Here is a 25,006-nt window from a genome sequence, read left to right as displayed (position 1 = left end):
CAGGCAGTAGGCAGGAACCCTGCTGTAAGGGAATTTTGCCACTATTTGTGACCACAAAGGAAGTCCTTGTGTGGATTATAGGTTAAGTGTTCAAAATTCACACCGATGGTCCAACTCCAATGCCTCGGAGTTGTGTCCGTAATTTGAGGTCAGACCAAAGCTAATTATTGTGAAATGAAGCCAAGGCAGGTCCTGATCCAGAGTGGTCAGTGTCCCTATGAGAAGGTGCATTGGGACAGGTACACAAACGGAAGACCATGTGAAGATCTAGGGAGCAAAAGCTATACATGTAAGCCACCGAGAGAGGCCTCGGGAGAAACTAGCCTGCCCATGCCTTGATTTGGAACTTCCAGCTTCCATAATTACAAAGAAATAAATCCTGTTGTTGGGGGCTCCCAGGCCATTGTGCTGTGGTGACCCTTGCGAATGGACTAGCGGAACTAGCGAGTGTTTGTTTCCAGTACTCCCCGTATTCACAGAACACAAGGTGGCCATGGAAATATTACTTGCCCTCGGGTTCCCTCAAGTTCAGCTGCCATGTTCTCCTCACTGCCCTCTGGTATGTTCTTCCTTCTGCCTGGTACACACTCCTCTCAGGTGTCTGGACAGATCCTTCTCTGGCTTCCTTCAAGTCTTTCTCCTGTATCACCTCCTCAGCCAGGCTCTCTCTCGTCACCCCGCTCAGCACAACACACCAACCTCTACCTTTTACCGCCCTGGACCTCTTTAAATACCTTTCTTACTTATCCTTTCTTTCTAGTACCTTTTCCTCATCTAAGCATCCCATATTCTTGTCTAATCAGCTCACCTCTGCACCATAAGGCAAGCTCCATGAAAGAATAAATTTGTCTGTTTCCCTCGATGATGGATTTGAGTTCTGGGACGGTGACAGGCACATAGTGGGTTCTCAAGAAACAATTATTGAAGTAGTGAATTAACTGTGGTGATTATGTGGATTGAGTAAGATATATACACAGCACTGTTTAAACTAATCAATTCACAGGTCTACCTATGGCAAGGCACCCTACCTGATATAATTGCTTCACTCATATGATCAAAATATCCCTGTGTTGTTCAAAAATGCTGATGTTTTCATTTTTTTTTTTAAATCACGATTTGTAAAATCACGAAAAATGTCAAAGGAATTCATTGGAAGCTGAAGAGTTGCTGATAAAGCCTGTAAGGAAACGTTGGCTCAGAACAAAGAATGATTTATCTCTTCGGAAAAGAGACTGTGATAAATGGGGGCCAGTGCTACCAGCTGCTGAGCTTCAATGCTGTGTGTAGTCCTTGCCTTATATGTCCAGCAGAGGAAAGAATAAAGTCATCCCCAGAGCAAAAAAAATGCCATGATGAAATACAAAGACTGGATATGCAGATATACTGGACCTCCGCCCATAAATGACCCCCTTCCTTACTGACCCCACGATGAAAGCTAGCCTCTGCTAAGCTGGTCGTTTTAAAACTGATAATTCCTTTGAAACATCGCAGTTCACACTCATTGTTTTTTTAAGCACCGTGAATTTCGTTTGTTATGTGTTTCCACACAGACTGGTTTAGAGATGCTGAGGCCAAGCATACAGCAAAAATGTCAATACTGCTGGCAGACTCTGGGAAAAAGAAAATATTCTACAGCGTCTATAATAAAAGTTGTGTAACAAGGGTGAAGCTGTTGTCTTCCTCCTTTCATCATTTCTGGCTTTCAATATATTGGGAAACAATGTTGGGGCTGAACCGACTAATTTTGAAAAGGGAAATGATAAAGTTTTGTAAATAAATTACAGATAAGTCCTGGGCAGATTAATTGAACCCAATATAACGGAAACCTCATGACATATCCAGATGACGTTTGCTGGCTGGTTTTTATTTCCTAGAAAATAAAACAAAACAAAACAAAAACTGCTCTGTAATTTCGACATGGCTTTCCCCTTTCCAAAAGCATTTCCTATGTGACAGGAAAAAGTCAATTTTGTTTTCAATGCTGTTTAGAAATTCTGTGAATTCTCAATACTCTGACAATGAGAGTCTCACTGACAACTCAGGTCTATCCCCCGCCTCTGCCTTCCCCCTTCCTCTTTGGAAGTCTGACTGAAGATTATAATGAAAACCCCATTTTCCTAACTCAAAGGAAAATTCATAGACGATCTCAAGAGTTGTGCATGCTCCTCTCTTCCAGAAAAACTTTGTATGATTTCCCAGATGACAAGTGCTTCAAATCTATTAACTTGTTACAAGAAACAGTGTCTGTTTAACTATACACATTTATGTATGCATATGTGTGTTTCATATACATGTGTGTATATACATACATGTATATATGTAAGTTTGTAGTATAAAGTTTTCAATAAAAAGAATATGCTTGCATTATAAAGAAAATTAACAGAGGAGAAAGAAGGAAGAAGTAATAAGTCATACATAATCACATCCCCCCCAAAGAAAACCATTGGCCATGCCAAACGTTATCTATGCCTCTGTAAGTCTACCTTGCAAACTAAAGTACCTTTGAGAGTCCAAAGGAACGTGAGTGGTAGAGATTGGCTGGGTATAAGATAAAACCCATTTGTGCTTCTGAGGCTACTGTGGGATTTCCCTCCTGTGCGGAGAAATTGTTCTCTAAGGACAATAACAATAAAAGGCCAATAGTAAATAAAAGCAACTTCTCTTGTTACAGCCAAGGTCCAATGTGATAAAATAAAGAGGGCATGCTGGGGCCAGGAGGGGCAAGAATGGCTCAGTAAAGCAGACGGCTCCAGGCACAAATATGGTCCCATAGGTGTCAAACCTCTTGACCTGTGAGGACTGATAATTTTCATGTGAAACTCCCTGTTTCAAACTATTTCCCCCAAACTGTTTAAAACTGTGTGGGATAAATAAAATATGGAAAGGAGCCCATTAGCTGTGGTATTTATTTTGCAGGATTAGATGGGTGGGCAGATAGACATCGAAAAGTGAACAGCTGTAGTAATTTGAGCGGTGGGCTGCGTCCCCAACATCCCAGCCGCCTGCACGGCTAGCTTATGCCCGAAATAACAACACACAAACTGTATTCATTTAAACACTGCTTGGCCCTTTATCTCTAGCCCTTACAGGCTAATTCTCACATCCCGATCAACCCATCTCTAATAATCTGTGAGCACCGGTCTTACTGGGAAAGATTCAGCACGTCTAACCTGGCGGCTTGCTTCATCGCGTGTGTCTGCCCCAGAGCGAGGCATGGTGTCTCTCTGAGGCGTCTGCCCCCGAGAGAAGAGCTGTGGAGTCTGAGCTCACTTCCTCTTCCTCCCAGCGTTCTCTTCTCTTTACTCCTCCCACCTATCTTCTAACCAATAAAATGGGCCAAGGCAGTTAGTTCCTTTATTAGCCAATGACCTTCCTCCATCAAACAGCTTGTCAAATGATTGGTCAATAATAAGAAAATTTTAGGGAGACAACTATCTAAAAAAAAATCACAATAAAAGTTAATGACGCCTGATCAAATTAAACAGGCTGTCATGAAAACTGGAACCATGGCCAAACCTAAATTCTTTGTCTTCAAAAACTTCTCAAAGCACAAGTGCAAGATGACGAAGCCATTACGAGATTGAAACTTTATACTTGCAATTATAATAATTGCTATAATACTAACTATGTTGTCTCCTGGAACTCATGGTGGAGTCATGCCAGGGCCCTTGCAGACACTCACAACCAATGCTATTACTGTATGCTATATTAAATGGTTCAGCAGTTGCAGAGAAATCTATGCCCTTCCCATCATACAGCCACATGTCACATACTGGTATTTCACCCCTTAGACTACATACATGACAGTGGTCCCACAGGATCATAATGGAACCAGAAAACCCTATTGCCTGGTGATACCTCAGCTATGGTAATGTCACAACATGACATACGAGCCAGGTTTATGGCAATGCCAAGGTAAATACCCTCAATAAGCTGCCATCAAATTAAAGCAGAGCACGCTTGATTCTGTTCAACACAGAATCCTCGATCATGCTAACAAAAGACAGAGTGACTGTTTATGCACTAACTATACTTTCTATCACTATTTTTGTGTTCACTTCTACTTCTGAACATATAAAACTTGCTATGGAATGGGACAGCCTCATAAACCTTGTGCTATAGCATCTTTTGATTGAATCAAGAAGTCTTGGAGGGAGTGATTGACTCAGACTGCATAGCTTTATATTAGGACAGATGTTTATGCAATTTTCCAACCTGATCCAGTTGCTAGAGCTTATCCCATCCTGCCCACTGAGTCGTGTGCAGCGGCACTTCTAAGTGCTCCGTAGGTTATTTAATACACCACGGCAACACACAGGCCAAGCAAATAGTCGCTGTGTTCCACTGTTTAGGGAATAAGGAAAGTGTGCACTGGCCAAGTGTAGACACAATTTGTTTTGTAAATATTTCTGATCAGAGATTGGTGGAATCTCCGTATGGGAAACCGTGCATGTGTGCTGACCCTTCAGACTTTAGTCTGACTTACAGGTTGATTTCTGCTTTTTTGGGAGACTGCTGAACCTTAGATTTTTTTTTTCTGGGATTGTACCAAGACATTCTTATCACCTTTAGTCTGCTTTTCTCAAAATTATGTTACAAGACTTTCATAAGGCATGGTGACCTCTTTTCCCTAGTATCGTTGTAGGACAAAGTACATGAAGCCATGGTACTTCAAAATCTTCATTTTCTTTCTCTAGATATTAAAAACTATTTATAACATAATGTCTTACCCTTATCTGGTTTCTCTTGGGGAAATTTTCACATTTTAAAAACATGTGCTTTATCTAGAGCAATCGAAAAAATTGGTTTTTATAATCCTATGTCATTTTACCGTTTCTAACTGGAACCTTTTCTTAGTTATCAGTAAAGCCAGTTATCAAGAAACTGTTGTATACCATAAAGTTTATGGCATCAGGTGGCATGGATTATATGGTCAGTTTTCCCAGTACTTGTCATGAATTATTATTAATTATATATATATATATATATATATATATATATATATATATATATATATATTGGTTTTTCGAGACAGGGTTTCTCTGTGGTTTTGGAGCCTGTCCTGGAACTAGCTCTTGTAGACCAGGCTGGTCTCGAACTCACAGAGATCTGCTATTAATTATATTGTTAATTCAGCAACCACACTACTCTGTGAGGCTCAGTATATGTGGATAGCCAAATTAGCACACATCAGTTTCCTAAGTTACCCAATAATGATTTCACCAGCACAATTTTTGGATGAATGTATTTTGTGGCGAAAAGATATTTTGCAAATGAGTTGATTATTCTCCATCTTATAAATGTTTCCTCTTATCTGACGTTCCACGATCAGCTTAAAGCTTTCATAGTCTTCAAGGACTAGCATCCAGGCTCTTGCCTGTCTCCCCTATGTAAAGCAGGGCATAGTATGAGCGGACCCAATAACTGGCATGCTGCCCCTTCCCACGGTTGCAGAGGAAGTGAGTGAAGAGGCTTCCCACGCTTTTAATGTGACTTTCAACTCCATGACTTCACACTGGCCCAAGAGATAGCATGAATAAACATATAGTGATCATTATAATTATGAATCTTCTGTGCTATAATAGCTTACAGTCTGCTCTTTCTCGGTTCTTGGTGGGCAGAAGCTGCTAGCTTTGTCAGTTGTGTCTGTGTGTTTGGTGTCGCAGGCTCTGCCATGCATTTTCCCAAGAGCTTCCCCAATCCCAAGGCCCACATAAGAGGCAGATGCTGTTTCTTCACACCCCGTAGAACGTCCTCCTGCTCACAGGCCCTGGAAGTTCCTTCTTGGGCTTTCCTTGTGCTTTCTTGTGTGCCCCCCGCCCCCGCTTTTCTCTAATCTTGTTTTGTGGTGTTTACTCACCTTTGGCCGCTGTTCTCAAAACTTGGCATGCTTTTGTTTCAGGCACTTGAGTTCTGCAGTCTTTATTTTTCATATATTTCCTTCTTTGCATTACTGCATAGAAAGACATGGCTTCTACCGCTCTCCCGTCAACTGCAATCCCCATCTCACCCTGGACTTCATTTTCCTTCAGAATCCTTAGGTCCTGACTTTCTGTCACACTTATTTCTTCTTGGTCTATACTGAAAAAAGTCCATTTCAGGACACAAAGGATGTTGTATTTCTAGAACAACACTGGATACTTTAGTGTTTGGGTCTAACCTTCATCAGGCTTGAATACATGGTATCCACAGAGATTCTCAATTTGGATTAAGCCTCTGGCTACCAACAGTTTTATCCCATTCACCTGGTTTCATAAGCTACAAAGCCCACTCTTCATTTGTTTTTTATTTTTTTTCTCTTTTTTCTTTCTTCTCGATACTAGGAACAGTGCCCAGGCCCTTGTGCGTGCCTGGCAAGCACTCTACCACTGAGCCACATCTCCAGTCCCAGGTCTCTTATTTGCCTTCTCTATTTTGCTTCCTGTCTACCTTTCTTAATTCTCTTCATCTCCTGTCAGTTTTCCTTTTATTATCCTACCCCATCACATTGTCCCATCTGACCTTGGGAACTCAGAGGAGGTGGGGTTTCAGTGTGGGTTCTCAGATGACAGCTCTAAACTGTAGTGTAGGAAGCAGGTCAGATGGCGTACGTGGTATACATGGCTATTGCATCTATCATTCCATGGAAAGCATCTGATACCCTAAGATGCATCTTCAATTTTGCTTGATTCTCCTCTCTCCCCTCAGGCTTTTCTTCATGCCTCTGATTACATGTACAGCTCACAAAGACATCCCGTGGTGGAGTTCACTCCACATGGCAGAAAGTTCCCCTTTCTGGGGAGTCACAGAACCACAGTGTCTCATCCCGAGTCAGTTGTAAAGACCGCCTTCCTGGATGGAGAGCTGCCCAGACTCCTGGATTTGATAGACGGAGTTGATGAGGCTCAGGGAAAGTGTGTTGAGAATGAAAGAGGCAGCTAAACCCATCCGAGGGGGCAAGAGGCAGCCACCCCGAGATAATTGCGCTGGAGTCTAGCAAGGTTATTGGCATATTTCCAAGGTGCTCTAAAAAGAAGCAAAGATGACGTATATCTGGAGGTTTGCTGGTCTGTCTGTGTCCTATGCAAACAACACTAACCAGAAAATACTAGTTAGCTGTTGTAAAACAGGAAAAGAACAGAGCTAAAGAGATTGACTCAAGTGTGATTCCCAGTGTGAAGAAAGAAATGGTTTGCCTTTGATAACAGACACTGCAAATGGTTGTTCAAGGAGAATCCTCCTAAATGGACTTTGTCATGCAGAAAGGGAAAGGACATCTGACAAACATATGGATGCATCTGCAAATGGCCAAGTGTCTGTCCAGAATGGGGAGGAGAGTCTGTCTATGGCCGACAGGAGGAGGAGAGTCACCTACCCCTGGTCTATCTCAAGTGGTGTGGGGCTAGGCTCTGTAAACACCACCCGGGGGGGTTTCCATCACTCCATGAACCTGCTTCTGGATGACAAGCAGTTCTTAAGGAGCACAATGGCAGGTAAATAAAGATGAATTCCACCAGTGGACATTCATTTTAGCCTGCCTGACCTCGGGTAGCTTCCAAGGGTTCCTGGCCAGACATGTCTAGGCTCACAGCAGTCTTGTTCTTACTCATCTGTAACCTAATGTGTGGGTGATGCGTGTGAGCAGTTTATTGTTGCAATAAATTTCAGCCTCGGCATTCAGTGGGCTGCAGATCAGAATTCCTAAACCTTTTGAGGTTCCTTCTCCTCACCCAAACAAACCAATTTGCCTCCCCGACCACTGTTATCCTTTGACATCTTCATTTTTTTTTTTTTTGGTGTGTGGTGAGAACGTTTAAAATCTACTTTTAACAGCTTAAGCTATATAATAACTTGTTAACTGTGGTTATCAGGTTGGTAAAAAGCCCTCTAAAACGTTTTCCTGTCAAACTGAAAGGGAAGGTTTTTAAATGTTCTTACCAATAAGTAAGTAGATAGGTGTGTTCACTAGTTTGCTTCAATATTTTATACTGTATCTTTTTACAATATATTTATTTGCACATCTATCAAAGCATTATTCCATACCCTGTGCCTCATGCAGTTATCTTTTGTCAATTGAAACCAAGAACATCAAATAAAATTTAAAGCTACTAAATTTATTCTTGGTAGTATTTGAATCATGGAAATGTATTTCTGTGGCATATATAGGTCTTGTTGCATGTAGCAGAAATATTTGTGGGGCACTGAGTTAACACAGCAGGACTGGGTCCTAGACTGGTGTTCCTCTTAACTCTGAATTGACTGGCATTCTTTCTGCAGAACCCATGGCTTTTGTGCTGAGCATTTGAGTGAAGGCTAAAAATGCTGCCTCTTGGAGAGTTGACACACAGGTGTGAGCGTGTGTCAGACAAAGAAGAGTGGTGGCAGCTCAGTTGATAGGAAAAAGCACTCAAAGCCTGGGGAAGGGGTGAACAGCCTCCAGGGTGAAAAGGAAAAAGGGGTAAGGGAATGATATTCTCAAAGTAGATGCCTCTAGCTATACAAGATTTTCTTCAAACTGATTCCTGACCTTTCTGATGAATAGGAGACAAATAATGAATGTGGACCAGGGAACTCCAGGATCTGCTTTGTCATAGAGAACCAACTGTATGGCCTTCTAGAAACTGCTTCCAAGATGATAATATTGATAATTTATTAGGTACATGACGATGCTAAGCTCTGGGGCCATGACTTAGAAAGAAATGAGATTCAGAGTTCAAGAAGTCTATTAACCCAAGTAGAGAGACATAAGTAACTAGGAAATAATGAAACACGCTGAGGAGGGTGGTTTTCTTATTCAAGTATGAAACACCCTCTCCAAGTACCTGTGATCTCTTTGTAATTAAAAGCAAACATCTTTGGTGCAGTGGCTTGTTTTGTGCTTGCATTTCTGACAGGTCATTAACTCCAAGAAACAGAACGTAAGGACCATCTTGTGAACGCACTGGTACCTCGTGCTGGCTAGCAACCCATGGCCTTCCAATTTAGAAAGGTTCACTTTTCAATTCTTAGGCTTTACATTGGTATGAAAGTGATCCATATTCAGTAGAAACTGTACCTGGTGTATTGAACCTGAGCTAAGGATATGCGGTCAATGTTTGCTTCGAAACTGTGCCTAGCATTTTGAATCTGAGCTAAGTAGGTATGGCTCAGTGGTCTCACAGGATGCTGTCCGAGGTGGGGAAGTCAGAGAAACAGTAACACTCTCCACTGTCCTGCAAAGCGGAGCCAGTATGTCTGTAGGAGTATTTGATTCATAGTGTTTTTGGTTTATGGTGGAAATATTGGGGCATAACCTATAAGTTAAGGAGTGTTTGTAGTCTCTCGCATGTAAGCAATCAATTAAAGAAGTTCCAGGGGAGAGGCAAACTTAGTAAGTTGGAGTATCTCAGTCTCCTGCATGTCAAGTTTTGGAAGAATGTATGATATCTAACCTGATACCTGAGGAGCAATAGTGTTAAACCAGGCTTTAAAGAAAAATAGCTGTGGTATAAAGGTCCTAAAGAAAGAGGTATTGGAGTACCCTAGGGGTATGCAATGGATCTGTCCAATAGACCCCAGGAGACCTTACTTTATCCATGGACTCTTGGACAAAATAAGATGCAGTATCAGCCCAAAGTTGATAAATTGCAAAATGGTGTCCCCTGCATAGGCTAACCGAATGGAACAGACATTTCTATTTTCCCCTAGGTGAAATCTCTCTGCTGTGCCCAAGTCCATTCACACATGAACTGCCACAGCCAGTGCTAGCATTCGAAGAGGAAACAGGGAACCTCGAGGCGAGTTGTGTCGCCGTTCTAGTTTGCTTTTCTATGCCTGTGATAAAATGCTTACCAAAAACAAACTGGGGAGAAAGTTTTTTGGTTGTTGTTGTTGTTTGTTTGTTTTATTGTTTGTTTTTGTTTTTCTCCCCTCCACCTTACAGGTTACAACCCACCATGGAGAGAAGTTGGGGCAGGAACTCAAGACAGAGACTTAGAGTCAGAAGCAGCTTGTCCTCCATGCCTTTCTCAGATTTTTTTTTTCAGCTCAGTGCCATCTGTCTGGGGATAGGGGTGGCACGGTCCATACTGCTCTAGGCCCTCCCATATCAAACATAAAATAAAATTCCCCAGGGAGAGGTACTCAAAAGTCAGACCAATTTTCCACCGAGGTTCCCCTTCCTAGGTGACTCTAAAAACGAATTGGCGCAACTGCTAAGCATGGGCTGAACCACGAACAGCTTTCATGGCATCCTGAGAAGTCTGACTTTTCCTCAGTGGGCCATTACACACCTCTGAACAATTTTAACCTGGAATTGACTTGAAAAGGAAATTATTTATAAGACATGTATAGTTTTAGATCTGGCTTCTTAAGGAGACCCAGTGAACATGGATTATGAAAACACATGCTGCAAACACTTCCTGATCCACTTATAATTCGCTGGGCACAGAATGGATTGGGCAGGGGTGTGTGTAAGGGTTAGAAAGGCCATAGAGGGACTGGACCTACCAAGGGAATGTTTCGAGCAATCCTGCAAAGAAGGCATGGTCACCCACTCTCCAGGGAAGGAATTAGAAGGTTGTGAGTAGAAGCTTCAAATTCACTTCTGTGTGATTCCCAAAAATGGAGTAATAGATTGTTATATAAAATAGAAATTATTATAAAAAGAAACTCACTACTTTCACACACATGCATGCTCGTGTGCATGCATACACACGCTGACACAGGTGCTGTGGAACAATGTTTGTGCACTGTAAATATGTATTACTCTCATCAGTTAATAAAAAAACTGACTGACCTATAACTTGGAACAAAGAGATTGGGCAGAAAAGCCAGGCTTGGAGGATGCTGGGAAGAAGGGGGGAAGTCTGGGGAGTTGCCAGTGAGACACAGAAGAAGCAGGACATGTATGAAATGAGGTAATAAACCATAAGCCACATGGTAGAACTTAGGTAAGAAATACGAGTTAATTTAAGTTGTAAGAGCTAGTTAGTAATAAACCTGAGTGATTGGCCAAGCATTTATAACTAATCTTAAACCTCCGAGTGGTTATTTGGGAAGCAGCTGCTGAGACACACAGAAACTCTGCCTACAAATATTGACTAATATGGGGCTCAAACCCATGACCCTGTGGTTAATAGTCTCATGCTCTACTGACTGAGCTGTACACACAGACAGACAGACAGACAGACACATACACGCTAACAATTGACCTTCTTTCTTCAGGCCTGGGAAATATCAGTCAGCCCACAGTAGCTAAGTAGCTTAGTTTAATCTCTATATGGGGATTTAAAGTAGTTAGTTCCATCCTGGGAAGCAACTTCCTGCAATCTCAGATCTCACGTCTCAGTCAAGCAGGGTTCCTTGTGGAGGGCTACTGTCTTAAAATCCCATGACTCTGGAGAGCCCATTAGAGAGGGTCTTCTCAGAAACTCTGAAGCTCAGGTTAGGAGATTATGCAAAATCATATCATTTATCTCTTTTCTCCATGAAGCTCTCTGAGGGTGAAAACTCAGTGTCTAAAATTCTATTATTTCATTCAGTTAAAACATTCCGAAGTTTAGGCAGGGTCATGTCTGCTTTGATGGAAGGCTGTTTCTGCTTGTCTGCGCCCCTGCTCTGATGACACATGTCTTCTTAAACTCAAGAAGTGCAGGGTCTTCTTATTCCTTCTCCTCCTTCTGTTGGAAATAAAAAGTTAGTCTTCTCTCAATGAGTAGCTTTTCCCCCGTTTTTAAATGGGCACATGCCTTGCAGTAAAGAAAAGTGTTACCAATGTTAGACAAAATCTGTACTCTTCACAGGATTCTCGCCTTGTTATTCTCATTGCAGTTGCCACCCGTGAGCCCTCTGTGCCCACAAGTTAGCGAGCCCTGACTGTGTGCCAGGGCTCCTGCATCGTTTCTCACCAGTCAGCAGATAACCCTGCAACGTGTAATTTTGTTTGAAGGCACCTTATGTAATGTATATGTTGATTCGTTCACATTGAACTCACTGTCCACAGTCCTTTAAACCATGCCCTAAGAAACTTTATCTAAAATGTTTATTTTTATATGCACTGTAGCTTTCCTGAACTCCTGGGCTCTAGACAGCATTACACCAAGGAGTCATTTTAAACAACAAATCACAACACACACAATGCAGGAACATAAAATAGATGACAAGCAGGGTCCATTTGCAGTGTGGGAGCTAAGATGGCAGAACTTCTTATCATCTCATTTGAGCTCAGCAAGCAGCACACATGTTGAGAGGTTAAGCAAGTCACTTCTGTGCATGACCGCGAATCACCTGAAACACCACGGGAATGGATTTGGAGACCATAAACCAAGTAAACAAAATGGCAAAGAACAGAAATCATGGGAAATAAAAGTCTGCCGTACCTGTTCCTCTCTATTGAGTAATGAAGTCTGTTGTGGGGAGCAGAAAGAAAGGCTGAGAGGTTGTGGGTTAGCTAAGACGCCTCTGCAAACGACTTACCAAAGACAGAGAACCAAAACAACAGTCAGCTGGTCCAACGCAGAGACACCAGATTCCTCTCATCTCTAGTCGTCTGTCTGTGGCTCTCTTCAGGTGAGAAATGCTTGCCGTCACATGTGAACTCTGTTACCATGTAAGTATTATTGTATTTTAATGAAATAGATTTATAGCTGGGCAATGAGCCATGAGGTTATCCAGGCCAGAACTGGCCGTGAATTCTCAGCCATCCAACGCTGAACCTCCTGCCTCCACCCCAACACTGACTTCCCGTTCAGTATCAGAGACTGGGTGGCTTAACCTTAACGAGGCTGACACACATCGGCTGCCAGGATCCACGCTCTTTGCTTGAAATGTTAACTGCAGTAAGCAATCAAAACTCCTATTTAATTAATCAAAAGTCAATTCCAAATGTAACAGAAGATAAAAGCACTAAATGCGATGAAGAAAACCCAAACCTGATGGAAAATGAAAGTCATACAAAATAAAATCCAAGAAACAATTTCTTGTTGTTCCCTGTACATTAACCGCCCTTTCTCAATTATTTCAAAACATTTAAAATGGCTTGGCAGTGGAGGCTCGTGCCTTTAATTCCAACACTCGAGTAGAGGCAGGCAGAGCTCTATGAGTTTGAGACCAACCTTGTTCACAGAGCAAGTTCCAGGACAGTCAAGGCTACACAGAGAAATCCTGCCTTGAAAAAGAAAGCAAGCAAACAAACCAAAAACCCAGCAAGCTGTCCCCCAAAATTTAAATTGTATTATTGTGTTTGTGTGTGTGCACGCACCCACAATTGCTTGCAGATGCCATGGCACATGTGGGCAGGTTAGAGGGCTATATGTTGGTGTCGGTTCTTCCTTCCACCTTGACGTCATTTCTGGGGATCATCTAGAAAGAAGTGCCTTAACTTATTGAGGCAGTTCCCATTCCTCTTTATCTTTTATTAAAATTATGTTTTTCCTCTATGAGAATTTGACTGTGATAGATTCTCCCAGGGCCATGCTTTGAATAGAAGTGACAGTCATCCTGTGGCTTCTTAGACTCCAACTGAGAGAGGACAGCCTAGATTACACACACACCTGTAGGACAAGGTTAAAACAGGAGAGGCGTAGGTGAAATTTAGACACCAGTCCCTAACCTTGCTTCCTTAGAATGGAGCCATTGTCTGCTGTATTCCATTAGGCTGTTCACACAGACACCACAAGAGACATACATGCTGATTTTTTTATGATAACTCTCAATCTTATAATCTCATATATTTATTAATGAATGTTCATCAAATCACTTATAGCGGATATTTAAGGGAAGTAAAAATTATTGACAAAAGTTCCTAGCCATTACCTAGTCAAAAGTTTAAAAACCATTGAAACATGGACTTGAAAATCATAAAGAATTCTTTAGCATTTGGAGTAGATAAAAGAAAGGGGTACAATGTTGACATTTTCCCAAAAACAAGTAACACACCACTTTGTAACGGAATCTTTTTGTATATAAACTATATAATTCTAGTTCTAATTACAGGTACAAATATGCTATTACATGTACATATGTCAGTATTATTTTTGATAATGAGGTCTTAGATTCCACGGATACCTCTGCCTCGTTAGGTCTCCAGATGGCAAGTCTGTTTCTACTTTTAGTTATGGTATTTATTATTTTCACTAGACAATAAAATGTTCAATGTCAAATAAATAAGGGTCACACAGTCTCCAAATGACACATCAGGGCACTCATAAAATTCAAACGCGCTGAGTCAGGTCATTTTTAAAGAGCAGAGCCTCCTCCAAATGCAGTAACTCGTGGAATGTGGCGGCCTCTCATGTTGCCGCCTGATGCCTGAATCTTTCACCCCCTCTGCCTTCCTTTAAGTGCTAATGTTTTCATTATTAGGGCGAAAAGAGACAACTTTCTTAATTAAAATGAAATTTCACCTATTAAAGTCAAGTTTATTCTAGTCAACGAACAGACTAAAGGAACTTTCTGCAATAAAAAAATTTTCCAGTGTCTTCATGAGCCACAGTTATTGTGAGCCATGCCGAGAATTTTTTAAAAACTTTTTTTGATGAAAGCTTGTTGCCTGCGGCCTTAAGAGTGACAGATCAACAGAATGTTCCTGGAAAGGCCGCCTGAAAACTTGCCTGGTTTTCTCTGGTCTCATTAGTGGAAGGAGTGGACAGGTCACTTTCAGGAGGATTAAAGGGTCAGGGAGGTTAGTGAAGGGAAGTCCCGGCGGCCTTTAAAAAGAGGATCCGCTATAGTACAATCTGGGAGCTAATCCTCTGGGTTAAACCTGACAGATTTGGGGAGGCTGTTTCTTCTTTTCTTTTTGGTCTTTAGAGGGACAATTTCCCATTATGAACAGATCTGGGTTTGCCTTCGAGTTTATCTCAAGTTGCAAGACTCACCGGTCCTGTCCTATCTACAGCCCCTCCTTCACGCCCCTCCTTTGCTCCCTTCTCGGCTTTGTCATTCCCAAACCGTCCCTGTCCCAGCCCTCTCTGACCTGAAGTCCCTTTGCTTGGTTTTCTCTAGAGTTCTCCTCCATCCCTATCATCATCTGTGATTTCCCTAACTTTCACTAATTAAGGACTTTGAGGGATGGTGGTGGTAGATAAGACTGACTTAGAGAATGCTAGGGTTTTGTTCGTTTTTTTGTGGGGGAGGGCAGGGGTCTTGCCATGCAGGCTGTTGCTGGCTTAGCACTCTCTACATCCTCCTGACTGGTCTCGAACTTGTAGCATTCCTGTCTCAGCCTCCCAAGTGCTGGGATTACAGTAGCAAACCTCCATTCCTGGCGTCAGAATACTAGACATACAGAGGGTCTTTGCCGCTTTCTGTTCTAGCTGTCTTTTTTTTTTCTCCACCATTTATAAAGAACAGGAATTGCAGAAGCTCCCAAAGTTGGTGATTGAACTATGATCTCTCAGGACTAATTCTCCATTTTTTTTTAAAATAATAGCTCTAATGTCCTGACAGTCTAATCTACTCCAAATTCCAGGGCAAAGCTGCTGATTCTACATCTGGCCCTTAGAATCTATGGATGGGTTTCAAGCCCCTGAAGAATCCAGGCCCTTTGATGCTTAAGTCTCCTCAATAAAATGAAGTAAAGCAATGTTTGCACAGAGCCTACGCACATCCTCTCATATACTTTATTAGTTTTTAAGGTTTATTTTCTTCTAAATGTGTGTGTGTGTGTGTGTGTGTGTGTGTGTGTGTGTGTGTGCCTGAGGAGGCCAGAGAAAAAGTATCAGATCTGCATCTGGAGTAGGAGCTTGCAGGTGGTTGTGAGCCGTCCTATATGGGTGCTAAGAACTCAACTCCAGTCTTCTGGGAGATTAATATGCAATCTTTACTGCTGAGTCATTTCTCTCCAGCATTTTCTATGTACCTTAAATGTTGAAATTACAATATCAAAGGCAAAGATAATACTATGAAAAAAATTGTTATTCTTGGTTGTTTAGGTAATGATGATAAGGAAAAAATCTGTTCAGATTGCATTACAGAGACAATTTATTTGTGTCTGTTCGTGTGTGTGTGTGTGTGTATAAGTGATGTGGAGTGTGTGTGTGTGTCCATGCATATGTAAAATCCAGAGTAGGATGATGGGCATCCGGTTCCATTGCTCTCTACCTTATGACTTTGAGATCTGGTTTCTCACTGACCCTGAAGATTGTAGCTTTGTCTAACCGGGCCTGCTAAGAAACTCCAGGGATGCGGGTGCTAGAGATCAGAGCTCTTGTGTATGTCACAAGTGTTCTTAAAGCTAAGCCATAGCCCCAGAACCTCAGAGGCAAATATAAACATTTGATGTATATCTGGTTGCGTCTGCAGATGTGAAAGTTATGCACTCAGGAAACTTACTGCCTACAGAGATTCCCACCCATGAGCAAGCAGCCACAGATGGTAGGATGGCTGATCATTAAGACCCAGTGGCATACGTGTGGGTGTGTAGAGAGTGAAGGAGAGTGGCAATATGCCTCACATGGAGACCCCATGAGCCTGGCTCATGCTTTAGGCTGAAGGTGTCATAGAGCAAGTGGATAATTTGCCACTTCAGGATCAATGTCACAAGGACATCCTCCTTCTGTCCCTTATATCCTTGAATTATTCCTTGAATTTTTGCTTAGTAGGGGACTGAAGGCCACTGGACCAATGTGGGTTTGGTGCAGGGTTTATGTAGCACCATAGAATATGGAACTGAATAAAGGCATTGGCCATGTAATGTCTCTTACCTTCCTTCTATCCTGGGAAGCCTTTATGTAGCCCTGATTAGCCACAGGGCTAGGGATTTCACACAGAGGTTTGTATCATGCTTAGGAAGTTGGACTTAATGACAGTGAATGTACTTGCCATGCATGGCTCCCTCTTTGCAGTTGGAAAAGCTCCCTGATATCAAACTTTAGAATAAAGCACCACCTTGTGGTCTGATGCTTTTATTAAAGTGGCAGAATTTGAGCGCTGAAGCTGGAAATGCTCCCTCAGCTGGTGGTAAAGAAGCCAGAATCTGAAAATGGAATCTTAGGAGGGCGACGAAGCAAGAGTCCCTAAGGAGTTTTCCTGCTGCTTCTAAAGACTTTTAGATCAGCTGCTGGTGTCACACTCTTTCATGGAATGAGTCCCAGGTTTGGGACATTAATGTACCGTGTTTGTCATACATTATAATCATCTAATTCTTCTCAAATCACAGAGAAATGGGGCTAATAACTTCAATTTATAAGTAAGGAAACTGAGGCTGAGGTCATCAAATGGCCCAATTACATATTAGCTAAAAGAAGGTTTAGAAGTCAAGTGTTTCTAAGATAAAGTCTCTATTCTTAACTATGGCTCTGTTGGCCATAAGGTCAAGACCCTGTCAATTCCCCTCATCCATCCCCCCCCCCAAAATAAAAATCCCAGAGTTGTCAGACCCCCCAAACCAAAGCTTCCAGGATCCCCACCCCCAAACCAGAGCTTCTAGAGTCCTGCTTGGCACTTTCTGATTGCATTTGAAGTTGCCCATTCTTCAACATTGCACTGGCCCAGAAGGTTCCATACTTGGAGAGGGGCACTTCACTGGTACCCCACCACCTTCTGAAATAGTCTGAGGAAAAGGAATAATTCCTGTTTGTGAAAATGTACAATAACACAGACCATGATCATCAACTACTGCATAAGCAAACAAAGCTAAGAGGTGATATTTGACAAAAATTCATTGGGACAGTTAGAGTGGTTACTCTAACTGCAATAGAGTCTTTAACCAAGTAATTATTTAATTAGGTATGTTGCTTTTGGGAGAGGGGTAGCTATCTTCCTGACTGACATGTAAGGTAAGTCATAGGAATATGAGTGAATTCAAGGGGCAGCTTGTATTGGTCTTGTGACGCTGTACATATCCTTGTGCACATGATCACTTTGTCTCTGGGACACCATTTTCTCACTTGACGGCTGAGAAATCCTTTCCAAGAAAGGTGACCCTGACCTAGGGCGCAGTGCGACTGGTGGAAAGAGTGACTCTCAACTGTCTCTGTTCTGGAGAAAGTCCGTTCTGGTCAGACTTCCTTCCCCTTTGCAAGCCTACAGTCTCATTGGAAAATGTTTCTAGCAAGGCTGATTTGCAGAATTTTGAACCTACTTTTTCCAAGGGAGGCTAATTCATATAGTTCATGTTTAGATGAAGCTAGGGGGTAGGAAGTCCCTTTTCAGAGAGCAAAAAAAAAAAAAAGAAAGAAAGTGAAAAGCCTCCTTTTTACAATTATACAAGAAGAGGAAGCACCATGTGGATGGCCTTCCCTTGGACAGTTGGGTAGAAACACCAAGCCCTCGCTCACTTGTTTCAAAGTTGCTCCTCTCTTGTTTCCTTCCTGTGATTTTTCTTCCCAATTTCTTACTTTGAATTATTTCAATTTCTTTTCTATTATTTATTATTATTACTATTTGTGTGTGTGGCGTATGCATGTGTGTGTGTGTGTGTGTGTGTGTGTGTGTGTGTGTGTGTGTATGCAAGTATACTTGCCTAGGTGTGTGTGTGTGGAGGCCAGAGGTAGACAGCGGGTATCTTCCTCAGTCAGTCTTCATTCACCCTCCGTCTTTCTTTCTTTTTTTCCTTCTTTCTTTTTTGAGGCAGGATCTTTTGCTGAGACAGGAGCTCACAGATTCAGATAGACTGGGCTACAGAAGGTTCTCAGAGATCTGCCTGTCTTTGTTAATCCCTTCCATCTATGGTTGGGATTTCAAATACATGTTTCTGTGCTCAGCTTTCTACATGGATCCTGGGGACCTGAACTCAGGACTTCTCTGTTGAATGACAGTTCATCCCATATAAAAAGAGCATTTCAATGAAGAATTGTTTAAATTGGGTTGGCCTATGGGCACATCTGTGGGGAATGTTCTTAATTAACTTAAGTGATGTAGGAGGAACAAGCCCACTGTGGGTGAGACCATTCCCTAGACGGGGATCCTGAACTAGTTAAGAGTAAAGAAACTGAGTGGAACACAACCAAGCAAACAAGCAAGCACGTATGCATCTGTTCACTTTACTCTTGAGTGTAGGTGTGGTGTGACTCGCTGTTTGAAACTTTTCCTTTATTTCCCCACATGATAAACTGCAACATGGAAATAAATCTTTCTTCCTAGATTTTTTTTGTTTTTCTTTTTTTATCACAGCAACGGAAATGAAACTAGAACAGAAACCAAGTCATACGTACCATTGTTTATTCCTTATTAGACTTTCAAGGAAGGAAATTTCAGCTGGAAGGGATATTGCGTTTTGTTAGTGTGAGCGTACATCTGTTCCATGATAAGACCAGTCCATGTCAAAGACTTCTGTCATACAGAGGAAGTGGAAGCAGCCTTCCCTACCCACTCAGCTCCTACTCAAGTGGCCAAAATAGTGGTTAAAAGAGACTGAAATATTCAGCCTCTTGGGAAATTAAGAATCGCAGACTCACTGACTTCTGGACCACAAGATTGAGACACACTTGCCAGAAAGTTACCAAAGGACATGCATAGAGCTCGTTGCTATGCTAATAAGTACAACGCTTGGATACCCAGTGTCACCGTGGAAGGAAAGAAAGTCAATACTCTGTAGGAATATGGTAGATGAAGCTGTTTTTAAAACACTGGCAGGAAGAGAAATTGAGGGTATTTTGGTACTACCTGCTGGATAGCCATGAAATGAAGACCTCACCTTTATAGCTACAAGGGCAAAATCAGAGCTTGTTAATCCTTGCCAATTGTTATAGAAAAGTTCCTGAGCCTCGGGAGTTTATGGAGATTTATGCTGAGGCTGGAATTTCCAAAGTCAGGCATCCCTGGTGAGGGTATAATGACAGGTGCCATGGAAGTGTGTGTGTGTGTGTGTGTGTGTGTGTGTGTGTGTGTGTGTGTGACAGAAAGCCGAAAATTGGAAACAGCAAGTCTTGCTTGTCTATAGCAAACAGCTCATTTTTGTAGAAACTCATTGGAATGCCATAAGAACTACCTTAGTTACTTCTGAGGCCATTGCCACCAATGATCTAACCACTTCATACTACTTCCTTACCTTTTAAAGGTTTCACCATCCCCCCCACCTCTGATTTTTCCTTTCTTGAAAGTAGATTGTTTTTTCACATCCTAATACAGTTCTGCTCCATCTATTCCTTCCAGTTCCTCCTCACCTCCCCTTCTACCCAAATATATTTCCTTTCTGTATCTCATTAGAAAACAGCAGTCTTCTAAGAGATTAAAAATAAAATAAAATAAGATAAAATGAAAACTGACACATTAGAATTGGGCAAAATCCAAGAGAAGGCACAAGAAACAGAGACCCACTCATTCAAACATTCAGGAATCCCATTAAAAACACTAAACTGGAATCCATCATGTATACTCAAAAGACCTGATGCAGACCCAATACAGGCCCTGTGCGTGCTGCCTCAGTCTCTGTGAGTTCATATGTGTTTTTCTCATGCTACTTTATTAACCAATAGTAATAAAACATAATCATAGCATACAGAGGGGAATCCCACATCAGAATGAATTAGAATTAGAAATCGAAGAGACCCATATCATATGCTATGTCTAAATTGGTGATGAATATGTTTAGAGTTGGGGCAAAATTTTGAAACACTATATATTGATAATAAATTGGAAGGGTTTAGCTATTTTCAGCTGATCTCTTTGTAGATGGTATAAAATCCCAGGTTTTACAACCTTATTCATCGAGCATAAATTGGGCAAATGTTTTTCCAGGCTTGGTAAATTATAAGCTTCATCCATTGACACGTGTCATTATTCTGGGCTCTGTTACAAGTGTGGGCACAGAGCAGGCAAATGAGGCAAGTAGCACCTTGCTAAGAATGCCTCGGTTCTGTTCACCCCATTCTGACTGGCACATACATTCCCCATAGCAGTTCTCAATATCCCTGGGGTAGGATGCCAGTTGTTTCTAACTGTCCCAGGTCTATCAAAAAAATCTCTGAAATCTGTCTTGGCCATGACCAGAAAATCTGTGTGTCTTAGGTCCTGTTTGTAGTTAGATACAGTAGCATGACTAAGCTTTGTTGAGTGGTTATAAACAAGGAGGAATATGTTTGGTTCTCAGGGTTTGTCTTTGAAGGGAAAGCTAGCCCTTCTCTTGACTTGCTCCTACTTCCTCCTGTAAGAACCCTAGTATGATGGCTTGCATTAGAAAGACCAATATGGACCACAAGGAGAAACTGTTGAAATGGTTGCAGCAAGATGATGCAAAGAAGGAGGTCAGGTAGAGGAACATTAGAGAGGGAAAGGAGAGAGAAATGGAGAGATGGTGGATATTGAGGAGAGGTCGCAAAGTGAAATATAACAGACATGAAGCATAAACAGCGTGAATAGACAATGTTCATACAGTTGCTTAAAAGCAGAATTAAAATACAAACCCATAAGTTTCATATTGGCAAGTCTGCAAGCCCGCGTTGCAAAAGGTGACCAAAAAGACTACTTTCCTGGAGCCTAGCTCAGCAGAAAGGCAGTGAAAACTGAGGCAGCTTGAGGAAGAGCACATATTGAAGAATGTCACAGACAAGGTAGTATATCAAGTGGGAGAGCCCCAGGTGACATTATACAAAGACCTTCTTTCCAGGGTATGAGATCGAGGCCTGTCTGAAAGGCAAGCATGTTTTTCTTTTTGCTCTCTAACCATTGATCTGATCACTCTCAATGACAAATAGTTATGACATGAGTCTCACCTTTTTCCTCAATGGGATAAATGGTTGTCTGTAGTTCATTCTCTACCTATGATATTCCTGAATGTATTGTATCAGGAAAAAAACATATATGAGTCTCAGGCCTGCCAAGAACAGTAGTTAGACAGACTTATGCCTAATGAAGACAAAAGAATATCACCCCCAAACTTGAGCTTTAGTGTAAGAGAGGTTGAATTCTTTTAAGCATGAAAATGAAGTAGACACACACACACACACACACACACACAGTAAAACAAATGATGTAATTGTTTTTGGTGTTGATTCTTCCTTTGTCAGTGAAAGAGTTGAGGACACAATAGCACTGATTTGTACAATTTGGGGTGTTTTAATAGGAAATAATGAAATTTTTATCTTTTCTTGTTAAAAAAACTTTCCATGTCTGGAATGCAAACGTGATGACGGCGTGGGGTCCTCTTGTGTGCCGAGGATGCTGTAATGCCGTGTAGAAACACTGGATGCTCAGACTGTGGTGGAGCCTTTGAGTCACCCTGGATCATTCCCATTCATGTTAGTGGCTGTGCACACTTCCAGGAAGTTCAAAGCTACTTCTATTCTGCATTTCCAATTGTTAGCTGAGCCCATTTGTACCTAGGAAGATATTTTCACTGTGGTCAATGCAGGATGCCCGTTCCTAAGCGGGCACCGTTGGAGATCATGGTGGGGGAAACAGGGGCGGAATTCCAAAACGTATTAAAGATATTTGCAAAGGTATAGCTGTTTTCGCTTGATGAGACCCATCAATGTTCTCTGGGAAATGGGTCTTAAAAACAGGTGCTCATTCATTTCCTTCCTAAAGGAAACTTATCTTGGAGTTGAAACCAGTTTCTTCTTCTCTTCACAGGGGACAATTGCTTTAGCCACACTTTTTTGAAGACACCGTCACGGTTTCCACTCTCATATTAAGAATTCTCTCTAGCAACTTTTGGGAATTGCCCCAGCTTACATGCCTAGTGCATATCAAACTTAGTATGTTGAAGAGATCAAAAGTAGGGTGCTATAAATTTCTCCTGGAACAGCCACTCCGTGCTGTTTGAAAAGGGTCTCATCCGTCTTTATGGCTTTTCCTTAAAAGGCTTGAGAGAAGGAAGTTAAACCACAACAGCATTAGGTAAATGACTGTGCATGAATGCAACTTATCTGGAATGAGGAAGGAAAAGAAGACTCAGTGTTGAGAGAATTTCCTCAATAGCATATTTGTCTTTGTAACAAAGCAACGAGTAGGACTTAAGCAGTAGCCTGGCTAGGATTTGTCCACCTAAATACCAGGGGCCTTCAGGAAGTGTGGGGTGTCTCAAGGTGTTGAAGGGATTGTTAAAAGAAGGTGCAATTCTATGACCAGTGCTGACCAGGTTGACATCGAACTCGGGGAATAGGAATGGTGACATGCAAAGGCACAGAGAACTGTGGGTTAGCCCAAGCCTTTCTGTGAGACCAGAGCCTGCTGCTGTCTAATGCTTAGACTAGAAGGTGGTCTGTAAGGAAATGAAGACTGTGACCTTTAGGGTCAAATTGCTTTGATTCTAATTCATCTTTCTCCTTTCCTGCACAGCAGTGGGCAGGTGATTTTTCTCTCCATGCCTCAGTCTTTACATCTGTCAGATGGAGATGTCCATGTTAGCTCTCCAGAAGTAGCTGTCACGTGTGTGTTTGGTAAACTCTGACTCATAGTGCACACAGCACGCTTACAGACCAATGCACTAAAAATAAATTAGCCAAAACTATAAATGGAAAAAAAAATCTCAAAATGAGTTTCACTGATTTGGTCACAAACACACACACACACACACCTGAAAGTAGAGAGGAACTAATTAGGAAGCGGGGGGGGGGAGACTCAGAACAGGAAGGGATAAGAAAGAATAATATGAATGAATATGATTAAAATGCATTATATGCATATATTAAAATGTAATGAAATCCATAATTAGGTATACTTAAATACACTAATAAAACTTTTATTATTTTTTTAAATAATTTGTCCCTAGAAACAGTCTGTAATTTAAGAGTTGGTTGACATTGCATACACCGAGTACAGAACACACTTTGAAGGTAGTTTCCACAGCTGTGCCTCCCTAAAGTGTCAGTGTCGACACAGATTTTAACATGAAGCTATCTCTGTGGTACTGGTTCATAGGCCTTGACTCCATATCACAAGGGGAGGAAATGGGGAAGAAAGGGACTGAGCAACACCCACTGGGAATACCGCGCCCCCAACTGCCTGGGAGTTGGTGGAAGACCTGGAGAATTCTCTTTAAGGCCTCTCCTGAGGCTTCCGCTCCGTCACTTGGCCACTTACCAGTCAGTCTCAGCAAATTCGTCCCATTTTAATGAAACAGATTGATGACAGATTCTGAGAAACCCTATAACTTTGGGAATTCCTAATGTGGAGTTTTCCAAGTGGCAGGAAACCCACAGGGACAGGGTGAGCACCACGGACTTTTCCAGCTTCTCCTGATAGGCGTGAGTTTACGGAAAGAAATTCTCTCAGCCCTGGCTGCATCACTTGCTAAATATAGAATCACAGATTACAGAAACACCCTGGGATGACAGAGCTTTCGGTCCCACAGTTCTGGAGGATTTCATTCTGAAAGGACACAGCATTTTTCCTTTTCCTTTAGTACGAGGGGAAACCATGTCAAGGACTCTGAGGCCATTGGCCTGTTGGAAGCCATTTGAGGTTATCTTGAGAAATTCTGCAGAATGAGATGAAGGGGAGGAGGGTGTGGGTGAGGATAGATACCATGAGCCCCTTTCCTATCGTTATAGAAGTCACTTTAAAATGCCAGTCCTGGTTGCTTAGCTTTAGGCCTACTGGAGCCCTTGCTTCATGACACCATCGAGCAATTGCCTTATGATCCTGTATTTATATGAATCACTTTTTACCTCTCCAAGGTGGAGAAAGATCTTCAGAGAAACATATTCTGTCCTTTATGCGCAGAAAAGAGCACCACCCATCCAATGTTTTTGCTCTGAAAAGGGGTTTTGGGGCCAGTAAGATTGCTCGGTAAGGAAAGACAAGTGGTCCCAAATCTAACAGCCTGAGTTTGATTCAGGAGAGCCTTGTGGTGGAAGCAGAGACCTGACTCTGCCAACTTCTCTGTCCTCTGACCTTTAAGTGTACACAGTGCGGTATGCATGCCCTTCTCTTCACGCCCACACTTAAATAAGCAGACATAACAACCTTTGCTCACTGATTTATTTACTCTTTTTGTTACGTCCACCATTCCTTCTGTCCTTCAAATCTTGACCCAAGATTTGATGCGGAAGGAGCATGTCTGGATGGGGCCACCTGGTGGCTGGAGAACTGTGTCCTCAGCCCCTTGCTGCCCTCCACCACTCGGAGTTAGGGAGCGACATCAGGAACACACAGGATGCAG

The sequence above is a fragment of the Microtus pennsylvanicus genome, chromosome 4 (assembly GCF_037038515.1).
Source record: "Microtus pennsylvanicus isolate mMicPen1 chromosome 4, mMicPen1.hap1, whole genome shotgun sequence".
Taxonomy (NCBI): domain Eukaryota; kingdom Metazoa; phylum Chordata; class Mammalia; order Rodentia; family Cricetidae; genus Microtus; species Microtus pennsylvanicus.
This window is presented reverse-complemented; position numbering follows the sequence as displayed.